At 40.6% G+C, this 26,858-nt stretch overlaps 1 long non-coding RNA gene across 1 annotated transcript in view; it reads left to right on the top strand.

The window, feature by feature from the left end:
* Positions 1-1,400: 1,400 nt before the first annotated feature.
* The window catches only part of LOC149524717 (uncharacterized), a 141,703-nt gene continuing 116,245 nt past the window's right edge, over positions 1,401-26,858 (top strand). Inside the window, exons 1-3 of the long non-coding RNA XR_016349226.1 lie at positions 1,401-8,153; positions 8,265-8,325; positions 20,515-20,584. This is a non-coding gene — a long non-coding RNA (uncharacterized LOC149524717). The remainder of the gene's footprint in view (positions 8,154-8,264; positions 8,326-20,514; positions 20,585-26,858) is intronic.

Below are 26,858 nucleotides of genomic sequence, written 5' to 3'. Positions count from 1 at the left end.
TATTTCGAGGCCATCCAGAACCGGCTCTGGTAGGGCATCAGGTCAGGAGTTATCTTGTGTGGCTGGTGCCTGAGGCTATCTGAGGCCTGTGCTTAAAGGGATGTGATTTAAAGTAAAAGGTTCGGAAATGTTGCTAGTCCCAGGCAAACTATTACCAAATATCTTTTAAACTTTTATTAAAGGGCTTCTACGTATACATTATTATTTTATCAATTTCTTACATACGTAGGCACCAAATAATGATTAGAATGACCAATAAGCAAAATGCAATACAGTAAAGAAAATTCCTTGAGGTTTCTCTAAATCCCAATAGTTGTTAACAAGGGACTAGGGATTATTACATTTACATCAGTCTTACTTATAAGACTAATCATTTATTTAAAACTCTTAACACTACTACTTAGCAATACCTCCAAACAATTTCAGATAACAATACTTACATTTAACAGACTCACAAACTACAACAACAACATATTTGGTATTTGTTATGTTTGATATACGTTACGCTCTACAGGAACTCGTTTGGTTCGGTGAGCGGGAAGTGACCGTCGGGTGATCAGTCCTCGGGCCTGGCTCATATTCTTCCATCCAATGTTTATTCGGGATTCCTCAATATGATACAGGAGGGGAAGCTGTTTTATAGAGAAAGCTTTTGCGCGCTTTTTGTGATAGGCTAGCAGACCCTGTCTGTTAAGTGACAGGAGAAAGGAGGTGAGATGGTTTCCTTTTTTTCCTTTTCTGCCTTATCGGGCATGGCACAGTCAGCACAGCCAGCACGAACTTTACATGAACTTTTTAGGTCTGGTTTTGGTTCCTGTTCGTCGCTGATCTTTAAGTTACATAGTGTAAGGGTTTTTCATCAAGGGGAAGTTGACCTTTTGCTTGGATGGCAATACGCGTGAGAGGCCTGGCCAGCAAAGAGCCTGCTTCCACAAGGGACACCCCCTCTTCCTCCTGACAGACAGGTCTCAGGTTTCCTTGCTTGCTTGGCTACCTCACTGAGGGACAGCAAAGCATTTTTTTCTCTGTGTGCTCTGGTTGCCCTCACTCAGGACACCACAGCACTGTGCAGCATGGAGCCGGAGCCACTCCTGGGTACTCCGGTGCTTTTCCTGGATGTGTTGCTGCGAGCCTGGCAGCACATTCTGCAGGCAATAACAGTCTCCCTGGTGTGCCCCACTGGGAGCTTGTGCCTCATTCCTCCCTCACGTCCTTCCACTTACCCCTCCCTAACCCCCCCCCCTTCCTGCTGTACAATAAAAGACACATGTTCATTACAACAAAATCTCTTTATTGAACAAAACTGGGGTGAGGAGGGGGAATGAAACTGAGGTGACACTAGGAAAAGAAGGTGGGAGAGGGGAGGGGGTAACCTGGGAGGAGGGAGCTGGCAGGGGGAGGCAAGGGGAGGAAGGGGGAGGAGAAGCTCAGGGATCAGGATTGGGGGTCTCACCGGTCCAACTGTCTCCCAGCACTATGGGTGCAGGGGCCTCAGCATCTTCAGGGGGCTGGGGAGGGTGTGGAGGAAGAAGCAGGAGGGAGAGAAGGAGTGGGAGGAGGAGCAGTAGCTGGGGAGGCAGCAGGGACTGGAGTGGCAAGAGGCAGCAAGCTCTGACCCAGGGTCAATGACTACCTGGGGAGCACAGACCATCCCACCCCACAGGATGCAGTCCAGGAGGTCAAAATGGGAGCAGCTCTCTGGGTCTGCCCCTGTTTGGGAGCTACCCCCTGTGGCCCTGACATAGGCCAGCCGCAGCTCCTTAATTTTCATCCAAATCTTCTCCTGGGTTCGGATGTGGCCTTTGGACCACCAGGCTGGCAGCCATCCTGCCATAGAGGGCTGCATTCCTCCGTCTACTGTGGAGATCATGGACGTTGGAGGCCTCCCCCTAAACCTCAATCAGGTCCATGATCTCCGCACTGGATCAGGAAGGCGTCTGCCTTCTCCGGCCCCTGGCAGGCTCCTGGGAGCTGGGGGACTGGGCCTGGGAAGCAGTGGAGGGCTGGCTGGCAGTGGCTGCCTGGCTCATGCTGGGGCCACTGGATCAGGGTCAGCAAATACTGGCTGTGGGCTGGCAGGCCTGGAGCTGGCACAGACACTGTGGCCAGACTCTACCCCTTTAAGGGCTCTGGGGAGGTGGAGAGGAGAGGAGTTTTCCTGGTTGGGGCCAGATTGGCCAGTAGGGCACCCTGGGAAGGGCTGGAGGCTCCCTATTTCAAAATAGCCTCTATTCCGCATCTACACAGTGTTTATTTCGAAATAGCAATTTCGAAATAGGCGCTATTCCTCATGGAATGAGATTTACCTAGTTCAAAATAAGCCCTCTGCTATTTCAAATTAATTTTGAAATAGCAGTTGGCTTTTGTAGACGCTAGTACAGTTATTTTGAAATAACGGCTGTTATTTCTAAATAACTTTGCTGTGCAGACATACCCTACAGGACACATTCTCTGCTCCTGTCACTTGTAAGGATGCACCTGCCAAAATTCGAGTTCCTGCTACAAGCCCATGTTGGTATTTGAGGGGGTTTTTTAAGCCAACTTTTTTTGTATAATGAAATATGTTAAGCTATCTAAATATGAGCACAGTTAAATGTTTTACTGCAAATGGGGTCTCAGCAGTTCACTAAACAAACATCCTTGATAATATTAATCTCAGTTTCTGCCCTCCTTTGAAACCACAAATATATTGACCATATATTTGTCGTTAATGATCTTTTCAAATACAGAGATGAAAAAGTATTTAGTTCTGCTAATTCTTTTTTCAACAAATATTTCCTTACTTTGTCATTTTATTTATGGAACCACTTGTTCTTTCTCATATTTCAGTTCTCCAATATATTTAAAGAACTTATTGTTAGTCTTAATACTCTTAGCTATTTGTGCTTCATTATTCCTTTATGCACTTCAAATACCATCTTTACATTTCTCTTGATTTTCCTTTTAAAATTAACAATGATGTAGTCTTATGCTCCCTGTAATTTTTTTAGCACTCCATTTTTACTTGCAATTAACTTAAGCAACTTGTCACTCAGACTCATTGGTTTTGAAATTCTGTGCTTAATTTTGCATAATAGTATACACTCCCTTTGAGCTAATGCCATCACTTCTTTACATTTGTAGCTAGTTTTCAACTATGGCACTTCTATAAAACTGTGCCAGTTTATTTCACTTTATTTCTCCTATTACATTGGAAGGAGCTCAGCTACCAATATGATAAACCTTGTATTTGGAACCTTATTAAACTGAGGTTGCTATTCCTCAAACAATCCTTAAATGTTGTTTCGCTTTTTCCATATCTTTTTTGTTCAAAACACTTGAAATTTATATTTTATTGCTCCTATTATGCTTAGTGCCTACTGATATAAAAACCGATTTCTGCAGAGTCCACAATCACACACTATCTGTGATGTTTGCCAACTCCAGTGCATTTGAGGTAAAGTTTAAAATACCTAGTTATCAATTCTTTTAATCTAATGGCACTTTTTAATTTAATAAAGTACCTTTGAGGGCACTTTATTACCCTGATCCAAATTTGGAGTTATGACCATTTACTTCTGGGGCATGTATCTACTGGGAATTTTTGGTCAATTACTCACTGTTGGCCTGGCATTGGTGTAACTCTGCTAGTGCTAGCAGCTAGTATAGATTAATAGCAGATGTGTTTACCACTGCCTTGAGCATCATTAATTGATTTTGCCAGATGTTAAGCATGTCGATGCTTTTGAAAATCCCACTGGGCACTGAAATACCTTTTTAAAAATCTAGTCCACAGTAATTAAAAAGACCTGTGCCAAGTCTGTTTGAGTATTTCCATCACATTCCATCACAGCTGCAGCCGTGCTAGTGGAATATTGAGGAAAAGCTGGTGCAGACAAAGCCTCGCCATATGACTTTAAGCAAGTTACATAAACTCCTTGCATTTACGTTCTTCCTGTGTTTGCAATAGGGATAATGATCTATACCCAAATCAATGATTTAATGAGCAACTTAGGTAACTAAGCAGTAGTCTACTATTTCAATTTTTGTCTTTATTGTTACGGTATCTCTTTGACAGAATTGAAGAAGGTCTTTAAGGACACTTCTCCCGAGAGTTAATTTAATAACCCGACCAATCCGCAAGGGATGGTATTTAAGGTAGCGACCCTCTCGCCGTATCTAATCACCGGAGAGTGTGAGATATTAGATTAAGATGGCGCATTAAATGAAAACTTAAGACTTGGTTTTAAACTGAAAACCACCAGACTATATTGTTACAAAATAAACTTAACAAAACAATACCTCAAAATAACTCAAGGGGGCAGTCCCCTCTTACACCAAATGGACCAGGAGGGGAAGTCCCTCAAGGACCCTATACCTACTACAGAGTCTACGACGCAGGGCGATTGATGGACGCTGGCAACCTATGACCCTAGGGCTAATTGGAAGCCTTTGGGGACAACCTGCCAGGTGTCCCTCGTCGGCTAATCCGGTGCTTGGCGACCTACGATCCTTTGGCTATTTGCTAGCCGCAGGAGAGGAACAGCCAAGGTGATCCCTCGAAGCAGGAGTTGAGATCGAAGACGGTCAATTCGCCTTCCGCAGAATTTCTGGTCCTCGACGCCTCTTCTCGCGCTTCGGAGCGACTGGATCAGGCGATGGACAACTCTGGATCCTATCTATCCTAAACCTAACCTAAAAATAAAACCTTAAACTAAATCCCGACGTGCCCGACGTACAGACACGATGACGGCCGACATGCGTGGACCGACGCAGCCTGACGTACAGACTCAATGACGAGAACTAATCTAACTTAAATACTAAACTAACCTAATTACCTAACCTAAGTGAGTAGATCTGACCTTCCATCAGATCTGACCCTAGAAATAGCTAAATTAACATTTAAAAGAGTGAAGCATGGCCTTGCGCCAGCTTCCCTAAAAAGAATCTCTTTACAAGACCTCTCTCATTCTATCAGACTTAGGACAAAACTTGAAGGATCTCTCTCTCTCTCTCCTAACCTATCCCTAAGCCCGACGCCCCGACACAACCTAGGGACAGCTAAGCTGAACCCAAACTGTTGCGCGGCAGAAGCTTTTATAGTTTTGGTTCATACATATTCATGAACCCTAAGGTTTAAAATGATTGGACACTAAAGGATGCTCTTACGGTGTGTTTTAAACTGATTGGTAGAACAGGATGCTTATGAATATTCATAGATTATGTAAATTCCAACAGGTAGGTGAGTTGCTATTTTCAAACTCTAACAGCTACCTGTGAACGTGGCAGAATGCATAACTCAAATGGATGCTACCAGAAAGAGTTCCAAATTCAAAATGGAGTTTCAGACTCCATTTTGAGACATTGCCAAACTTGCATATTTTTAAGTTTACAAACAGTTCAATAATCGGATTGACATTGACATATGTACACAAGGATAACCTCCATCCTTTAGCACTTATACAAATGTTTACAGAGCGAATCTACATCAAGATCTTACATTTGCATTTATAATTTTACACTTCTCATTTTAAATATACATTTCTGCCTTACATTATCACCGTCTTTCTTTCTCATAAATATTCTGAGACACCTTCCAAATGATAGTGATATTTCTGTTACCATGCCACTGAATATAATTGTCCTTGCCATGATTAAGTGTGTTTTATGCCATATTGCGGGGGAGGGGGGTTATTATTAGAGATGGAGGTGATGATTTTGGTCTTTACAAGATTGAACAATGCTGGAAACTGAAACCTCTTTTATTATATTTGCCTTCTTTCTGAAGAGCAAACTCTAACAGAATTTGGGTCTTTAAAATGGAATTCTGTTCTGAAAAATGACTATAAACATGGAATTGGGAAGTTTCATGTGTATTGCATGTCAGTGATTTCCAGATCAAGAATGTTTAGTTTACAATTAAGTACTCCTCCCCCTAACTCCTAGCCCTGTAAATACAGCCAGGGACCCATTTTACCTGTCATCATCAGTAATTAAGGTTGTGCAGTTCCACTTAAACTCTTAGCAATACCTGTGCAAACCCACTGAAAGCCATGGATATATACTAGTACCCCTGGCTGGAACTTAATCTGTTGTGGTACCCCAGCAAATGGAATCTTGCATGCTGTTCCTTAGCTGCAGTGTTCTTGCAGGGCCAATGGGAATAATAAAGCAACAAAAACTATTTCTCTCAAGTCTCAGTATGCAAAAAGTAAAAAGGTGGCATGTCAAGTTGTGTTGTCCTCCTTTGTCCATCTTTAAAAGAAGACAGTAGTAAGTGCACACCAATATGTATGGCGGCCTGTTCATCAGAATTTGCACTAGAAAAGGTCAACCATAAGGCCCCTGTTGTGACTGTTCTCATAGAATGTACTCTATTATATGAAAATGCACAAAGAGACTGAGCGATGGATGTTTTCTGGTGCAAACACATACACCAGATCATTCTTGCTGGGACCATTCTATCCCTCTGGTCAGAAATTAACCAATTTCAGTAGATGCATATCCCCAATCACCATTGTATCCATGTTGTTGTTCTCATTTCTAACTCTAAATGTTTAAGAGGCAATTTCTCACATTCTCTTTCTTAACCAATAAGAGGGAATGCTGTGTGTGTGTGTGTGTGTGTGTGTGTGTGTGTGTGTGTGTGTGTGTGTGTGTGTGTGTGTATACACACCATAGTGAGGGAGAAGAGTACTGTATGTAATCGGAATATGACAAAATCTGTGGAGGTTCCTATGTCTTCTGGGAGTGAGCTGTGTAAGCTAGACTCCAGTCCTGTGAAAGTTTCTAAGGGGCCTTGGATATCAGTACAGAGGCTTTGAAATGAACACTATATTGAATGGGGAGCCAGAAAAGAGAGCAGAGCATCAAGGTGATGTTTTCATGGTTACCTGGATTGCTAAGCAGATAGGCTTGTTTTCTCTTGTGCCAGTTGGAGCTTTCCCAGGGTATGTTTTCTCACTCCTAGATATGATCTTCTATAATACCTTGGGCTATTTCTGTGCTCCGCAAAGCTTTGAGGCTTGCTGCATAATTTTTACTTTCACAGAAGCTCTTAGTCCATTTGTGATAAGCACTCATATAATGGATGGATTGCCACTTAAATAGTTTTTTGTAAGGAATTGGCAGATTTTTAAATGTGCTTTTCTTATGGTGATAAGATTAAACTATGGGAAATCTAGCACAGTCCTCTTTCATGCACAGTTTCTTGAGTAATATGTATGGCTTCAGATTAGCACTTCTCCCATCCCTGCTCCCACACACAGTATAAATGTATGTAGAAAGTTTTTTAGTAAACCCTCTTTATGAACTTTCATCTTCCATGTACTATGAATAGTCCTGAAATGTATTTATTCAGAGGCATTTATGTGGTGCTTATCACTGTCCTATCTAATAAGAGCTCTTACTAGGTTCCATGTAGTCAGATACTTGAATACAATTTAATACAAAGCATCTTATTAAATTTAATTTTTTTCCTGTGCATTTCAGACTACATATGAAGCTTTTCCAAACTCTGTAGATTGTCTCAGTAAAACACACAATCAACTGTAGCCAAAACCCTTTTAATAGAATATTTGATGGAAGAAACACTTTCTTTTTTTCTCCGAGGGTGATATGTTCTGTTAAATAACTCTTTAAATGTAGTAATTACATTGCATTAAATTCCAATTTTGATGGTCTTTAAAGCCTTAAAGAAGGGAAGTACATCTGCTCAGTGAGTTGGAGACTAAGACTTTGACTAGCTCCCCTGGGTTCAAGGAACAGCCAGGATGAATTAACCTAATTTTCAAAGCATTATGAATGGGAAATCTCGTGGGAAGTTTGCTGCTGCAAGGAGAAGATCACTTTCTGCTCCTTTTGCCTTTGCTACAAAAGGATGCACTTTTATGTTACTTGGTATGTACAGCTTGAAGAATGAAAAATAAATAATTTTGATACAAAATTGTTATCAATATATCAGAAAGTCTCTTCTGTTGTTCGGGGGAAGGACTTTGGGGCTGGCCCACCGTCTCATGTTGCCCAATGCCATGGCAAGTTTTAAATTTGTTTCTCTCCAGAGTGTGGTGGGTTCTCCATAACCTGACAGCTGGGTTTGAGAAAGAGAAATGATGCTGGATGTGCTGCTACTTGTACCTTACCCAGGGAGAGCCACTTCTGTCTGCATTTAAACTGTAAGATAATGTGGTCTCATTTGCTCAGACACCCTTTGCACTGTGATGTGATTGTATTGCAGTGATGTTGGCAGCTCCTCTGATCACACTTCTTTCATTTTGATTGTACAGGGGTAACAGTTAGCGCCAGCATTCCTCCCGTATGCCTTATTGTCTGGATACATGTTTAAGGGTAAGTTGCTCTCTGCCCCAACAGGCTTACTAACATCTTTATTTTTGACAGTTGTTCTTTCTAAGTTGCATTAATTCTCCCCTCACCCTTTTCTACTTAGAAAGTTTCTGTAACTGCATGGTACAAATGGAACCAGTTGCTTTACGAGGGAGCCTGTATAAATAAATCTCTTTGATTCACTGCTCCAAATTGCTGGATTTGTTGTTGTGTTTATTTGAAGCCTAATACTGCTGAAAGGACCCAGACGAGATCCAAACCCCGTGGTGCTTGGCATTGTACAAAGTCATACTGATGCACGGCTACTGCCTTCAAAAGCTTAATGAGCAAGGCATGCAGGCAGGATGGAAGGAAAAACAAAATCACAGAAAGGTGAAGTGATTTCCTCAAAGTCAATGACTGATAGGTGGCTTAGCCAGAAACGTAACCTGGGACTCCTGACTCCCAATCAAATGGCTTATCCCACTAAACCATACTACTTCTTGAAGATTTGGAGGGATGGACAGGAGAGAAGAATACAGCCGAGTGGGAAAGCCAAGTGATCCAAGAAGTTAGTCTCTAAAATGGGGTGCACCGGTGGTTACCATACAAGTCATAAACGTAAGAGACATGTAAAAGCCAAGCATATTGGGTCATGTACTCTTGGTGGATTATGAGGGGGAAATCTCGCTCCCTTGGGGTACAGAGCCCCCAGAAGGGTCCGAGGCCAGAGGTCAAATCAGTAAGGCAGGAGAGAAACCTAGAAGAGAAAACTTTATGATGCATGCATGCAGGCTGTCACACCAAGAGTGAAGCAGCACTGAGAGAGAGATTCAGGGATTCTTTATACAGTATGTTCAGACAGTTCAGTTGTGGATGGTTTTTCTTTAACATATCAAAGTCTCAGCAGAAGTACTCTGAGACTTCTGTTCACCCCAGGAGTGCTAGAAGTAAGTTTTACAGTACACAAAGCCACATGAGAACTTGAGTGGAGGAGTCTACAAGGCAAACTGTGACAAAGATAAGGGTTTACATGACAAATTGTGACAGACTAGGAGTATCCATGAACTTGAGATAGGAGGCATTGTAAGGGTCTTGATTAGAGCTAATTTGATTTCTCTCTGTTACAGGGAGAGAGGCCTGGAAAACTTTTAAACCTTTACAGCAGTTTTCTTTTAGAGAGTTTTGATTTCCTGCACAGTCCCCCCTTTAGACACAATTGGAGTTATTTGATTTTTCTCCCACAATTACACTGCTGATATTAAAATTGACCCACTTGACAGTGTAGGTTATAGTCAGCCCGTTGGTTTTATGGTGTTAGAAATGACACATTTACTCAATATAAAGAAAAACTACTTTCCAAGACATGTTGGAGCTTATTAGCTGGGCTTATGTGCAGTGGAATTAAGACAGTCTCACACTATTGATGCATAGAAAGAAAACAGACCTGGAAAAGATTTCAGAGGACAGCTTAGACCAGGGGTGACGATAGGTGGCCCACAGACCAGATGTAGTTGGTGGGCCTCTAGCATTTTATTTATGCATGCTTCCATATGTACAATCACTTAAGGCTCTCCTTGGCCATGGTTCACCGTTCCCAGACAATGGGAGCTGCGGGAAGCGGTGTCCAGGTCCGTGTGGTTTCCCACAACTCTCATTGGCCGGGAATGGCGATCGACGGCCAATGGGAGCTGCAAGTGGCTGTGCCTGTGAAGGAATAGGAAAATACAGTGCTGGTGGTCCACTAAGGGCTATCTCTGGCAAACTGCTTCCAGCTAATTGCCCACCTCTAATTTAGGCAGTGGTGCTGCATACCGGCCTAATGACCAGCTAAGTAAAATGTCTAATAAAGAAAATGTTTGTAGTAACTATTGAATGACATGGTTATGATACAGTCCTTGGAAGAAAGGGCAGGAAGAGGATGAGGGAAAAATTAAGATTAAAATAAAACTGCAGTTTTACTGTCACACTTTTTAACATATGGGTAGAAACCAGATAACCAAAGTTTAGGTCAGGATTTGGTCTGTTTTTCCACTTGGGTTTTAGCTTTTGTGTCCAGGTACCATAAAACATAACTTGATGTCTGGTTTTTTAATCTAGTTGGGAGGGAGAGGTGTAGTGGGGCAGAGCATGCATGGAACCTCAAAGGTCATTAGAAAGGAGGTAACCCTAGGTTAGCTTTTGAGAGTCTAAATGCACTCCTTTGGGTAAATATTGGCACTGAGTCTTTATACTCAGAATTGTGAGAGTGTGCCCTGCTTGTTTCATCTTGTCCTAGAATAGGTAATGGAAAAAGGAGCATAAAATTTATGCTTTGTGTGGCTATACACATGTATCATGGAAATGGCCAGTTTCCATAACACTTGGAATTTGAGTGCCCACATTTATTCAAGGGCATTAGTAGTGTTTTTGTGGCTGTTATCTTTTGTAAATCCTTTTATTTAATCTCTGATCGTTTGCCTACATCCAAGAGATAATCTGTGTAGTTTCCTTTCTTCCACATTGGGTAGTACTTCCGGAGTCCTGTCTTTTGCTGGTGTGCAATCTACTTTGGCTAAGAAAGGCCTAGATTCCATTCCACAAGTTTTCAGCTTTCCTTTAACTGACTGCTGTTTGAAATTGATTTAAATTGCCCCATATTAACAATATCAATATATAATTTAAAAGATGAAATTATTTTACAACCTTAAATATTTAATCTTCTGATACAATGTATAGTCTAATTTATATTGTTTTACGATCCCTGTTGCCCAGGGTTTGGGATTATAATGCAATTCAAAGTGTGTAACACGCAAATCCTGCTTATCTGAATTGTTCACATTTTGGGGCTTCTGGACTTGCATCACGCAATGGCTGGTTGGAAATACAAAATCTGTAAAATAAAAATCTGTGGCCACTAAATAAACCATTTTGCAACTCTTATGTGCATCCATAGACTATAACTGACTGATTGGACCAGGAGGAGAACATTTCTGTATACTTTCAAATAAAAATTCCAGATATTAAGAGTTTATTTTCTATGCTATAGTTAGAGTGTATTCTGAAAACAAACTGTTTAAGAATGTGTGTGTGTTTGTTGGGGTGAGGGGGATTAGCTTTTATAAAATAATCATCCATTTAGAATGGCTCATCAGTTTGAACATTAAGACCCAGATTATAAACTTGTATAAATTGACTCAGAGGGCTAGCAGTGTTAGTCTGTAATTTTAAAAACAACAAGTGGTCCTATGGCACTTTGGAAACTAATAAAAATATACATAGTATCATGAACTTTCATGGGTAAAGCTTTGAAGTTGGTTTTGCCCATGAATGCTCATGATACTGTGTGTGTGTGTGTGTGTGTCCATGAATGCTGATGATACTCTGTGTGTGTGTGTGTGTGTGTGTGTGTGTGTGTGTGTGTGAGTCTCCAAGGTACCACAGGTATAAATTGAGGTGCTTGTACCAAAGTAAATAGAATATGCTACTTGACTCCAGCTGAGATTATGGGACTATACAGTTAGCGTATTTCAATTATCCGATAATAGAAAATGAACCCAAGCCTCTAAGGGGATATATGTTGGCTTTTGAATGTTAGTCCATTTTCTTTGAAGGCGTGAAATGTTGTTTGATTTCTATTACATTGCAATTGACATTATTCTATAATCAAGATAAAACACACCAGTATATTTGTAAAGTTCAAATATTACAAGATTTACCAGCTGCTGGCTTCCAGGTTGCATCTGAACACTAACATTATTTAGATATGTTTCAAAACCATTGTTAAAAGTCTTTAAACAAATGAATAAGCTATTTTTGTGGATGTGATTCAGATATTAAATTATTTTCAAGAAACATTTGCAATATGTTCCACAGCTGTCGTGGGTCAGCCTCATTTTCTGTTTTTAACTCTCACATCTGTAGAGACAGATGTTTTCCGAACTGGTCTACTTTTTGATGTAGACAGGGGTGGATATAGGGCAGGGCAAGCGGGGTGGCCACCCTGGGCCCCGCACTTCAAGAAGCCCCGCGCATGCACCATGTCAAAGGGGGGCCCTGTGAAATTGTGCTGCCCTGGGCCCCGCAAAATCATCATCTGCCCCTGGATGTAGAATATGTTTTGTTCTTTATCATTTGTTGCCATAAGCTCAAGAAGGCTATTGTTCATTCCCTTTTGTTCTCCAGAATGTCTGTTGACAGAAAAAGAAGGGGGAGAAATTCAGAAAAAAGTCTTAATTAAGATAAAGTGTAGAATGTAGATTTATAAATTACTGTGCTTTGGGAGTCTGGTAGTAGCTTTCATTGAAATAAATGACAACAGTGCAGTGGTGCAGGATCAGATCCTGTTATAGTATTTGTAGAATGCTGAAGGTGAACAATGTTATCTTTATATTCCCTCAGAAACTCTAGCCAACAGAGTACAGGTATGTAAATGCAAATTGAAATTATTGTGTTGAACAGGTGGCTGCCTTGTCCTGCTCCAAATGAAGTCTACAGACCTTGCTTAAGGTCAAACCTATCCTCTTTCTGGTGTTTTGGCTTTGCTGGTAAAATTGAAAACTCATCCACACACATATTGTGCAACAATGGAGAGTATGAACACACAAGACACCAAACTGCCATGCACTAAGTTTTAGTTTTATATGAATCAGGCCCCTAGAATCATGAACTTTAAACAAAATTAAGAATTTTGGGTTGATTCTTATTTGCCTTTGGCTCTCTGAGCCTTAGAATACACTCTGGTTGTGTTTTTAGGTTTTTCTCTGAAACCAGGAGAGTTAGAAACTGTTGGGTTGCTTTAAAACTAAAGCTGTTCTATCATGTAATTACATTACTCCAGAAAGTGGGACCTCAACAAATACACCAGATATTGTGAGATTCTCACTAAAACTGTACCCATTAGAAATGCTGTGTCAACGGTGGCAAACACATTTTTGTTTTCCATGTATTTGCAGAATTAAGGGCTATGTTTTCTTTCTCCCCACTCCCACCCTCCACCTCCACAGATTATTTTTGATCTATCCTTTCACCATGTAAAAAACCACAAAGGCACTTTGACAATGAATCTTGAGAGAGTGGCCGGACTGCCCTCTGCAAATATCCTGTGTGCCCAGTGTCATGTGCCATTTTCTGATTTGACTTATTTATACAGCTTGTTACTGTTCTATGCTGTTAGGATTAGGGTTGCCAGTTTGGTAATATTTACAAATTAGATACTCCAAAAGGAGTGCTGGAACCATCCCTGCCCCGCCTCCTCCCCTGAGGCCTCATCGCTATCCACTGTTCTTCCCTCCCTTTTCCCTTCCCCAGTTGCTCCCTACTGCACCACCACTCCGCCCCGCTCCGTATCAGAAGGGCCTTGCTTGTGGAGTGGGGGCTGTGAACAGCAGCTACTCAATCCAGGTAAGAGGCTACCTTGACTGAGGACTGGCTGGCATGCATGATGACCCAGTGCCGCTCCACCATCCTTCTTGCCAGAAACAGGACTTTGAGCGTCCGGTCAGTAGATCTGACTGGACACTGTCAGGTCCTTTTCTCAACCAGAATCTCAAGTGGAAAACCAGGCACCTGGCCACCTTGTGTGCCTTATAGGCACAGACTCCTATTTAGGGAAGTACAGAATATGCCTCCTGAGAGTGAGTTGTTTGTATCTATCTCTTAAAGCACAGTCTCTTGGAGTTTGTGGTTCCATAAGGCTAGTGCAGCTGGCTTACATCTCTGCTGTATGCCCAGCTCTGTGTGTGCGCATGGTGGCATAGACAAGAAGACAAGGCTATAATATAGCCCTACCTTCACTCAGTGCTATTTGGAGGTGGTTTCTTTCTCTGGGAGCTCTCGGAGAGAGAAATTCCTCCTGTTCCCTGATTCCATAGACTATAGGGCTGTGTCTACACTGGGCCACTTATTCCGGAAAATCAGCCGCTTTTCCGGAATAAGCTGCGAGCTGTCTACACTGGCCCTTGAATTTCCGGAAAAGCAACGATGCTCTACTGTACAAAATCAGCCGCTATTCCGGAAAAACTATTCTGCTCCCGCTCGGGCATAAGTCCTTATTCCGGAACACTGTTCTGGAAAAGGGCCAGTGTAGACAGCCCAGTAGTCTTTTCCGGAAAAAAGCCCCGATCGCGAAAATGACGCTCGGGGCTCTTTTCCGGAAAAGCGCGTCTACATTGGCCACAGACGCTTTTCCGGAAAAGGGCTTTTCTGGAAAAGCAGCCTGCCAATGTAGACGCTCCTTTTCTGGAAAAACTTAAAACGGAATACTATTCCGTTTTAAGCAGTTCCGGAAATTCATGCCAGTGTAGACACAGCCTAGTTGTTTTGGTCCTTGCAATAGGAGAGCAGAAACGCTTTTCACACTGTTTCTTCGCCCCCTGCCTCCTTCATGGCTATGCAGTGGCCAGACAAAACCTAGCTTTTAAGGCTTTATTGTAGGAAAAATATTTGCATAGACTTCTGTTTCATCTGAGAGAATAAAAATCAGTATTTTGCATTATTTCTATTATGACTACTGAAGGAAATAGTTTTCCCAGTTTTAGTGTGCATCAGATTTTCACACAATTTTTCACACGTACTTGATATAAATTTGACCTAAATATGTGTGAATAATATTCCATGTGTCTGTTAGAAAATAAGTACAGCGTGTACTTAACTAGGCCATAATTATACACTTAACATTCTGTGATTGATGGACATACTGAATCATGTAAGTGTTCATTCTCTATTTGCTTTCATTTATGCATTGCAAAGATTTAAAACTATACCTTGGTATTGTGCAGTTTCTTTGCACTTCTAGGAATATCTTCTAATTTTAAGCATGAGGAAAGAATTTTTATACCATATGGTTTCTTTTACATATTCTCCATTAGATAGTGCTTTTTAAAATAAAAATCTGATTTTTCTTTCCTTCCTCTTGATTTATTTTTCAAAACTTGCAAATTGCCATACCATAAGTTCAGTTTTTAATGAATTTATCATGTGAATTTTCTTATCTGACATTTCTGTATATTGATTTACTGTCATCTATACAATTTATATCTGTTCTTCTAATATATAATGGTTATATATGTAACCCTACAGTTCTTAAATATACCATACAAATAAAAATTATAAACTTGAATAAAACTATCATGACAGTTCACTTTTATATTTAAAATATTATTAGGTTTATATTGCTTTAAGTGACATAACTCATTGATTTAAGAAATACTGAAAATAAGGTATGCTGCATACGAATGTTCTGTACCCACTTCAAAAGTTTAAAAAACAAAATCTAATGAATCCCAGTATAATAACAAAGTCTTTAAAAAGTTACACATGGAAAATATGTATCATGTAAATAATTGTTCTGTTAAAAAGAGAACAGTTTTAACCTCACAAGACTGGATTCTCAGTAGGCAAAGCTCACTTTGAGCCTTTGAGACTTATGTAGCCGAAAGCTTACTAAACTGGCCAGAGATTTCCCCTCCACTGAAGAAATTCTATAGGCAAAACTTCTGTAGGAGAAATTTCTGCCAGTGCAAAACTGACAGGAGCAGTACAGTTCCTTCCTCTGCCATTTCCTTTGCATCTCCACATCTATGGTGTCATCAGGAAAGGGGGAACATGGTAGAGCTGTATCCCACAATGCTTGAGCCTTAACTCATATAAACTCAGTTTGCAGAAGTGAGAGCAGCGGAAGGCACTCCAGTGTGGTCACTCTACCAGGGATAGTAGTAGAGAGGTAGCCGTGTTAGTCTGATCTTGCTAAAACAAAGGGAAAACTATGGAACACTTTAAGACTAACAAGATGGTTTAATAAGTGATGAGCTTTCGTGGGCTAGACCCCCTTCCTCAGATAGAGATAGGGAACCACAATTAGTGCAGGGCGGAGCCTCAAGGAACCATCTCAAAGTATAACATGGACTTAATAGAGAATTGAAGCCATATTTATCTTAGCGCAGCATTAATGCAGACTCTGAAGAATATGTAGAAAGTGGAATTTAACCTGCTTCCTCGGTTTGCTGATTTATCTTATCAAATACCTCTTGAGTCATCTTATTCTTTCTTGTACATTCATAATTCACATCAGTTGTGAGACTATGTCCAACATAAACAATCCCCTCTTCTCAGGTGGAAGCAGGGTATGTTGTCCCATGAGGCATCACTAATACCGCATCATGAATCTTCCTGGGGAAGTCATGTGGTCTGTTGGTTAAAGCAGAGAATGGTGAGTGAAAACTCCTCAGTTCTAGGCTCTAATGAGTCACTAGCTCATTCTGGGACCATCTCCAAATCACTTCAACCCAGATTTTGAAAAGTGTCCATTCAGCTGGAGTGCCTCAGGGGGAAAAGAGGGTACCTGCTGCAACTCCCCTGTTTCAACAGCCATATAGAGTATCTAAAAAGAGAGAGCATTTTCTTTCTTAAACTACAGCAGTGGGAACACTGTAGCTTCTTTAGCTGGGCACAGAAACTTTTAACATTAGCTTTCCCAGTGTACTGTGGTGACAGTGCATATCGTTAGACCACTTAAAAAAAACCCATCAGATTAAATTATTTTTGAAGGAAACTGGCAAATCCATTAAAACCCTGGTCAGGTCAGTGAAATATTGGCCAGCTGGTGACTTACTCAGGTGCAGAGGGCCCAAGTTAAGATGCATGGGGCCTAATCATCAGAGTTGTTGAGATTCTTCATTTTCAAGTTTCCACATTTAATTCTTCTCATTAACTAGGCCATTGGTGTCATTTAGAAGTCCCAAGCCTGAAGCATTCAGAAGAGTTATTGAAATGTATCATTTATATCATGGTGATATCTAAAGGCTACAAGCAGGTTGAGGCTCATTGTCCTAAGTGCTATTCAAACATAGAATAAAGGACAGTCACTGGCCCAAATAACTTATTAGTAGATACTCATTAAGGTGTTGCTCTGAGTGCTGCTGTCTGTTACGCATCTCTGAAATAGGTGAAATTATTAATCAGTCACTTACATAGCACCACAGATGTAGGCTGTGTTACATAAAAGCTGCTGCAGCACGCGTGGGCATATCTGAAGTAATACACTGAGGACCTTGTAAAAACTTGTTTTTAAAAAGGGTATTTAGCAGAAGATAAAGCACTGAATGTAAAATGAAACTAGACAGTTTGACAGCCCATTTAACACAATGCTTACTGTGGGCATTTCAGATCAGTCGAAACAATATAAAATGTGGTGCAAACCAGGTCAGTCTGGCCAGAGTATCTGCATTAATACAATATTTATAAATATGATTACATGTTATATAAATATAAGCTATTATAATATATCATTCATAAGTTTATTGACTTTTTGGAACTTTGTTCTTCCTCTCCCTTCCCCCCCATTTCCCTTTTAGCAAGTCATCAGAGAGAAATGATCAAATGTCCTTCTTTTTCAGCACAATGTAGTTTGTACCCATGGGAACATACCAAAATGACACACCTTTTTCTCTGCCTGTAAAACGTGCTGTTTGCGTCTAAAATGACAAACTACTTTACTTTTAAAAAGAAAAATATGAATATATTTTCTATACCCACTTTAGCAGTTTGAAGGTTCTAAATGAGGAATCTATAATGACGTCTAAATGAGTCAATGCTTCATTGCTTATTATTAAAAAAAAAAAAAAAAGTCCTGGAAAAATACCCCAGAGCTCAACACCCCTGAACTTTGCTCAGAATTTTCAATCAAAGTTGCTTCTTCTTTTTGGTATATGTCCTTTAGAGGTCAATTATTAACTGGTCTTTAACACAGTTCAATTGCTAGCAAGGTCTGATACAGTTAATGCTGTAAGTATGGTCACTTTCAGTGAAATCTGACATTTTGTGGTAGAGCTTGTGTATGATAAAGGTATTCGTGAGAAGAGCTCTCCCTGTCACAGATGTAATGTACCTGATACTACACAAAAAGCTGCTAGATCCCTGTTTAGAAATCTTGCTCTCACATCTGAGCTTGCCAGGTTGCACACTGTTAGTTGAGGAAATGATCTCTCAACCTGGAAATGTGATGTGGAAGCTGAACTAAGCGAGAGAAAATCCTGCCAGAGAAAATAAACAACAAAAATGTTCCTACCCAAGGTACAAGGCAGAGAACATGCCAGGAGATAGTTTGATAGAGTGATTACATATTTTAGACACACACATGCTCACTCACAGGAACAATCATACTGAAGAGACTAACACCTGCACCTACCACAGACAGCTGAAATGAATATCTGAAATAGTGAATAGCCACCTTTTAGATAGGTCTATAAAAGTAAAATAGCAGAAAGAAGGGTGAAGTGTGTGTGTGTGTGTGTGTGTGTGTGTGTTTGGGGAGGTGGCTTGTTCTTTTTTTTTTTTTTTTCTTGAAACATTAGCAATTCAGGTCCAAATCATGAGATGAGTTGAGCCCCCCTTTTTGTCTCTGAAATCAAAGGAAGTCTCAGATACTTGCCCTTTACAGAATTTGATGCAACAGTGTTAAGGTGGGTTAGAAAACTAACTTCTTTTAGGTTATGTCTACACTGCAGGCTTCTTGTGCAAGAGTGCGTCCACACTGCGATGTGCTTTTGTGCTAGTGATGTGCTTTTGCTCAAGAGCGTCCATGGCAGTGTGGATGCTCTCTTGTGCATGAAAGCTCTGATGGCCATTTTAGCCATAGGGGTTTCTTGCACAAAAAACCCCTGTTGCCCACACTGTCTTCTTGTGCAAGAGCTCTTGCGCAAGAGGGCTTATTCTTCATGGGGAGAGGAATAACTGTTGCACAAGAAGCCCTCTCTTCTGATGCTTCACAATAAATTTACTTGTGCGGGAACACGTGCGCAGTGTAGACGCTCTGCAAGTTTTTAGGTAAGAACATCTGTTCTTGTGCAAAAAGCCTGCAGTGTAGATGTAGACTTACACTTTACCAGACCAGAGAAGCCTCTTTGGTTATTCCACAGAACCCCACCGCTGAGCACACGCATCAGCAGGACATTGAGGGCATATCTACACAGCAGGGCAACAGTTGAATTAAGCTATGCAACTTCAGTTATGTCAATTGCGTAGCTGAATTTGAAATACCTTAATTCAGCTTTTGGCGCTGTCTACATAGCAGGAAGTCGAAGGAAGAGCACTCTTCCTTCAACTTCCCTTACTCCTCGTAAAATGAGGGTTATAGGAGTCAGAGTAAGAAGTCCTCCAGCTCACCATTACTTTGAAATAATGGCTAGCTGTGTAGACGTGCTCTTTGTTATTTTGGAATAACTGACATTATTCCAAAATAACGCTGCTGTGTAGACATAGTCTGAGTAATAATGTCTGAAGAAACCCAAAATCTGTATTCCATCACCAGATCCATCGTTTGATCAATCTCTGAGGACATTAATCTTGTAGATTTTTAAAGTTGCCTGTTCACCATTGCCAGATATACACCACAGAAGAGAAGCTCAATTTCTTGCCCTAATGTTAGAAGAGTGAGATCCAGATGTATGCATATGGGCGGGATTTTTGGCTATGTTGCAATAACATGTAACATCGTAAGGTATACAGATTCATTCAAACCTGTATGAATTAATAGACCAGACCCAGCTTGCTAGATGCTCTAACAGAAATGAGAGTACTCAGGACTTTGCCACGGAAGTGTTTGTCACTGTACCTGAGAGCCGAGATTTACCAGGGTTGGGGGGACATCTAGTTTCCTTTTCCCAGGAGTAGAAGGCAATGGTTGCTCCACAGATGGAATGATCGGATAGGAAAGTTGTGAGAAGATTGTTGAGGAAACTTCTACTAGAGCCCCTTTAAGTGGATTTTACTGTCAATATAGGATGATCTGGGCCATAGATTTAACTTTTAGGTCTATTTTAGAACAAACATTGTTATGTACTTGAAACCCAAATCATATAGGAACATATATAGACTGTTTTTATTTTAGTTCTTAAATTGTGGAGATAAAATCTTTATTGACTGAACCGGGAAAGAAGAGAGGAGTTGCTGGTGATGCCAAAGAGGGGGTAACTGAGGGGTTTTTTTTCCCGTAGGCAAAAGTTGACTAGAAGTAGAAATGAATACCTAGAAATAAGAATTGAAATACTTGAGTGTCTTAATGGATGGAAGTTTGAAGGGGCGAGGTGACCATTAATTTGTTTGTGCAATACTTTGGAAAAAGTATGAGAAGCTGTAAGTGTTAAATATTGCTTCTGAGAAAGCACAGAAACAGAAGGACTTGAGACTACATCCTAATCCAATTGAAGTCAATGGCAAAATTTTCATTTATTTCAGTGGTACCAGGATTTGAGCTGGGCAAGTCACCAGAAGAGGCTCACCTCCATGAGGACGTATTTATAAACAAGTAAGAGCTGTGTTTTGTGGAAAAAGTAGTAGCCATATACCAAGGCCCTGTGGCTTGGTGATTAGAGTATAATTTATTATAGCACTGTTTAGAATTAGAACATTAATATTGAGGTCAGTGGGAAGAGAGTAGTTTGTCTTAGTGGTTATGTGGCAGAGGAAATATATTTTAGAAAATGTGCTGTTTTTTCAACTATTTATCAGATTTTTTTGTGGCAGAGCCAGGAGGTATTTGTTTTTTCCACGTTCTCTTAATATGAAAATATTATGATAATATATTGGTAAATGAAGGTTTGTGGAACAAAGGGCCTCATTTACCACTCCATGAAGTCATACCAACATAAAAATGATTTAGTGAGTGTGTAAAAGAAGTGTAATGAAGTGGTAAATTAGTCCCCACATTTCTACAACACACTTGTTCTTTTTGCACAATTTTTTGCCCACAGTAAGCATTAGGCTTCTAAGAGTGTTATAGTTCTATTTTTGAGACAGATGGCCAAAGCACAAATCGCTCAGAGATGGATCTGTAAATTAATCTTATGCAAATACAAGGCAATTGGGATATGGGGATATAATTCAGGACCCTAAGAAAAAAAACAATAGAAAATGAAATGCTGAAGAACCCTCTATTTTCGGGGGAGGGGACAATTTCACTATAACCGGAATTAGTCTGTTCATTGCTGCTCCTTGAAGCAAATTACCAATTGTTTCACACTGCTAGTTTCATTGTGCTAAAGTGCACTGTTCAGAGATTCCAGTATAGAGAGACATTTATATAAATGTCCCTTTCTCTTAAAAGTTTTTATAAAATACTGTACAAAACGAGAACAAAACCAAAAGATCCTTATACTAGATTTCTCTTGCTTTGTGATTGGAATATTCTATAACAGTTAGTAGCATATGGGATCACAAGATCAAGTTTTGTGTTTGTTTCTATTATCAAAATGCCGTGGTAGAACATGGAGTTTATTTCAGTATATGCAGAGTTGTAGTTGTACAATAAGGTGGAATACTGCGATGCAAATAATAGATGCTGGGGGCTATCACCCAGTTATGGTTAATGAGAACTGAGGAGGGTTTAGATCAAATCATTTAATTTGATTCATAAATAAAATATTCTAGTTATAGTATTCTAGATGCTCTGTTTTTGGATGCCAAGTCCTGTCTGTATGTCCAGGTGCTTTCATTTACAATTGTAGTCCTCTTCCAGTTAACAGACTGAGTTTACATGTGCAAGAATATAATGCGATCAGAGGTTGAGGAGGCGGGGGGAGAGAATATGAATTCACTCCAGTGTTTCAAAATCTAGCCCAAGAGGATGGTAGTGACTGTATGGTGAAATGTAAGTACAGGTATTTGAATTAATGAAATGATTTCAAGGTTGGGTTTTCTGTGACTTGGTTTCCAAAACATGCTAAATAGATAAAATGTCATAGAATACCCCAAAATCCCCGCTTTTACAAGGACAAATTTGTTCAGCTCATTAGCAAATTAAATTAGAGCAGCTTTAAACACACATTGTTGTTGTTAGTATATGAAAGAGGACTGACTGTATCTCCACTGGATGTCAGTAAAAGTTAAGGGACAGAAAACAAGGTGCTGCAGGGCGAGTTTATTAATCTCCTTTAGGTAGAAATGTCAATTACAGACTAACCAAAGCGTGTAGAAATATTGTATCAACTACTTAGTGTGTGGTAGTGCACACTGCTCAAATCACCTTTGTGTGAATTACATTTGATTATAAAATAGAATAAATGTGATGAATTTTTGCCATGGTAGCTATCACTGAATTGCAAAATAAATCCAACTTCTGCTGAAAATATTACTTTATTTTTAAAAGGTGAACTGGATAACTTATTTGAAGAACATTAAAAAGAAATAGCAGGTCTGGCTGTTTAACATGGCAATTAAGTGTATTTTAGTAAAATTATTCCCCAAAGACACCGAGCAATCTAAGTGGAGTGTTACCTGGTTGAGTGGCGCTACGCATACTATAAATAACAAAATTAAATGAGACATTTACAAGGAGAAAAAAATCTATATTTATGGCACTTGGGATGTTGCTCAGGCTGTCATAGAAACCAGGAAACCCACTACTCAGAGTTCTCAGGAGCTGAGGTCTTAAATTCATGGCGGTAGGTCATGGAGTTACTCTAGTTGTTTGCCAAGGCACCTCATCACTCACTAATTTCTTTCAGGTGTTAAACTAGGTGCCAAATGGTCTTTCAAATTCAGTTAGCTAACTGGATAATTTTTAAAAGACATTTTTCTTGTTCTATAGATAGCCTTAAAGGTGTGGTAACTATTTCAACTTCCTGTCAAAAAAGCATAGGCATATAGAACTAGATTAAATAAATCTACCACAGGAGAAGCAAATTGTACCTCTTTGCATAAGCAAGGTTTCTAGGAGTGTGTGTCTAGGGGGATGTTTCTTTTTAGGCCTTTCCATTGGAAAAGGCAGTTTAATATATGGCTGGGTTTATAGGAAACCCATCAGCAGAGGCTGGTGAAGGGATGTGTTAGGCATACACTGGCCACACATGCTTTCCAGACACCATTTCATTTAATGGGTGATAGTGACCCAACCCTGGGGATCCTCGTAGTTGTAAGAAGGCTACAGCCTCTCAGCAAGTGGCCTCATCCCATTCCTCAGGGCAGCCCAGCGAGTGGTCTGCCATCTCCGTTCCCCTCTTGGTTTCTCAGTGCATTAAGTGTTTACAAGCCCAATCATAGTAGCTCTCCTTTGAGCTGAGTCATTAATTTAAAATTCAAAAATTAACACTAACTCCTTCCTTCCAGCCTGAAGTTGGGCATAGCCCCTAGTCTGAGCAGGGTCCTTCCTACTTTAGTAGGCCTGTCCCAGTCCTACATAGCTGGAACAACTCCCTTATCTCAGATCTTCCCAGCAGAAGCCTCTCACTATCTACAGTCTCACTAGGTCTCCTGAACTTCCCCCTCTCCTTACAGCTCCCTTCTTCCCTTTAAAGGACAATCATCTTGTCCATACTTCACTGGTTCTAATTAAATCCCATGCCTCATCCCAAGTGTGGCAGGCAAGCTAATCATACGGAGCTGGCTGGCAGATCACGAATGCGTAAGGGAGCAAGCCACCCAGTTATACAGCTACTCTTCCAGGACCTGCCTTTATGTTTCTAGAGATTCTGAGCTACATCTACGGTAGGCTTACGTGTGTGTGTGACCATGCCCAAATCAGTTGGTGCATGTTCTGTTAAGTGCACTCAGAAACTGAGTCAAGCAGTTTTGTGAAAGCATTTGACTCCTGATGAGAATGACAGACTCCCAGAGGCTGATTAACATGTCAGTGATTCATCTAATGATTTAATCCTCTTTGTGTTTTACAGTAACTTCGCTAATGAAATTTACTGTCATAAAAAAATTCTACACTTAAAAATTCTTTTGTTTCTTTTTCAAAGTGGATATACAAAACTTTAGCTTACCTGTAATGTTAGGGCCTGATTCAAAAGCTGCTGAAGTTGACTGGAATGTATCCATTAACTTCAGCGACCGTTGGATCTGGCCTTTAATGTCTGAAGGACACTTTGCAGTTGTACTGTAATATGGCAGTCAGCTGGTAGCATCCAGGATATCATAGTTAAGTTTGTGAAACAGTTGAAATTACATCCTCTCACCTTCACCTTCTGAAACTTTCGTTGCTTGGCATGAAAACATTCAAAGTTGACCTCTTCCCGAGAATAATTTTATAAAGAAAATTGGAACAAAATCCCTCAGCTGTTTGGAAAGGATGAAAATGCAAAATTATATTTTAAAATATGTATCAATTGCTAGTACAGGAAAGGTGTAGTTTTAAAAAGTATGATTGTAAAGTGTTGCTATAATATCTGAAGTTCCACGCATTAATTTTTGATTGTCTTAATTAATGTAAAGGCAGGATTTTATTTTACAGTAAAATGTTTCCAGTTGTAGTGTTTGAAATACAAAGGATAGAAAGCACAGCTAAGTCATCATTGCTAGGTAAACCTAAATTTTGGAATTTCCAACGCGGAAGAACTTCAGTATTAACACTCTTTCAGTGTAATAACAGTAAAATAGTCTATGTATGATTTTGTATTTTCTAATCTGTTTCAGAGTAGCACTCCCAGTAATATAGTCATCATGTACACCCCGATGCTGAGGATGGAAAAAAAAAAGTCCCAACTACAGGACTCTTCACAGCTTTTTCCTCGGAGCTTGCATTATCTCTATAAACACAAACTCTTAAGACCAAACAAATCAACTCAAATTTTTGTGCAATAACACTGGCACCTTTCCAGCACCAGCTAGCTGGGTGGGGAGAAAATGCAGCCTTCTGCTATGACAGATTCCTTTTTACCAGCTTTCCATTTTCTTCCCCTGCCCAGATCAGCTGCATGAACCACGGCTTAAGGTCTTTGTCTGCTGCACCATTATAATGTACATTTGGATGGACATTCAGGAGCTGTGATAATAGATATTGAACACATATCTGGTAAACAAATCTATGACCAGCATTGTGTGTTGTTTATACAGAGACATAGATGTCCATAAAGATAAAGTTCCTGCTTGTTGTCAGTATAAGCCAAGCAGGAGGAACTGACAGGGCATGGGAAGTTGATGGGGAAAGATGAATTATGAAGTATGGTATAACTTTTAAGTCACACACATTACATTTGGGTATACTGTGTTTAAGGGTGCTAGGGGGTGGTCCCCCCCTGCTCGCTATGCTCACCAACTCTGTTCTCGGGGGGTAGGCAGCCCTAGTTGCCCTCCTCCCCAGCCTCTGGGGAGAGCCAGGCCAAGGCGTGGCAGCCCTGGCCTGCCCCCGCTTCCCACTTTCTGGCCACTGGGGGAGGGGGAGTTGGGCTTGGCCACGTGGTGGCTGCTGGGGTTTTAAAGTGAGGTGCTCCAGAGGCGGCAGTGAGACCTGCAGTGGGGGGGGGGGGTATCCCCCAGTCCTGGCGCCCTCTGCAGAGGGCCTCTCCTGCAGACTCACCTTCTCTCTCGCCATAGGCCTTGCATCAAAGTTGCCCACCCCAATTTAAAACTCCACATGACGGCTGTCAGAGGTACAGCCAGCCCCAGCCCTGGCTCAGGGGTCGGGGTGTCCTCCAGTCTGGGCTCCCACACTTCAGTGAGTCTCTCTGCTGGCCCTCTTCCCCCACTGGAGCACCACAATTTTCCTCTCCTTCCCCCCCCCCCACTCCCGCACAAACCCACCACTAGCAGCAGCAGCAGCTGACCTTCAGTGCTGCTGTTGCTTGGTAGCCATAGGTTGCTGATACCTGCTGGGTTAGTGGGGAGGCAGTGGGGTGGCTGGCTGGGGGGGAAGAGGGGAGGGCTGTGGGACACAGAGTGATGTGATTATGTCACTCTGTCATCCCAAAGGAATTTTTTTATATATATAGAAAGATGATTTTGTCAGGGGGGTCACTAATTCAGTGACTTTAGCAAACCACCATGGCTACTTCAGTGTCAGCCCCAGTGGCTGTGACTGTAGCTGTCAGTCCTTTTTTTCCACCCTTACCTAGTGAGACTCAGGTTCCCCTGACTGTCAGTCCCTCTCCATCTCATAGTTACTTTTAGTAAAAGTCAAGGACAGGTTATAGTCTTCTATTAATTTTTGTTTATTGCCCATGACCTATCTGTGAATCTTATGAAGAATAACCCTGACAAAATCTTAACCTTGACTATGTTTCTAGTATACATAATCCTACTTACTCTGTATTACTGTACAGTTCAGAGGATGTAAATATTGTCAAGTGCATTTAAGAGAGGATTTTGTGTTTAGCTGTGCATTGAAATATTACTTGTTTTTAACCAGGTAACATAATCTAGCTAACATGCAAAAACAACGTGCTCAAAACCATTATATGTAATATCACTTGTTTATGGTATAATATGATGGCTTATAGCTCTTGAACTGTGCAACTTTAATCATTTAATTCTTCCATCCCTCCTTTAAACTCATCTGAAGCAACAAGAGATTAAAATAAAATCTTGTTAGAATGTTAGAACAGATGAGTTCTTCTATTAAATGATACTGACAGTTTTAGTTTTCTGCAACCCAAAGGTATGCTTTTTTGAAAGCATCTGGATGATGATCCCAGTTATTTGGAGAAAACGTTCACTTTTTTAGAAGAGTGCCTTTTATTCTTGGTGGTCTCTATAAAATGCTTCATAGTGATATGACTTAGATGGGGCAATTCCCACAGACTTCACTGGATAGTTCATCTTCTTACATCAGGATTGAATTTGGTCCAGCATGATGGTGATTCTAT

The sequence above is a fragment of the Pelodiscus sinensis genome, chromosome 3 (assembly GCF_052426305.1).
Source record: "Pelodiscus sinensis isolate ZL-2025 chromosome 3, ASM5242630v1, whole genome shotgun sequence".
Lineage (NCBI taxonomy): Eukaryota > Metazoa > Chordata > Testudines > Trionychidae > Pelodiscus > Pelodiscus sinensis.
The sequence above is the reverse complement of the archived record's forward strand: the minus strand, read 5'-3'. Positions and strand labels throughout refer to the sequence as shown.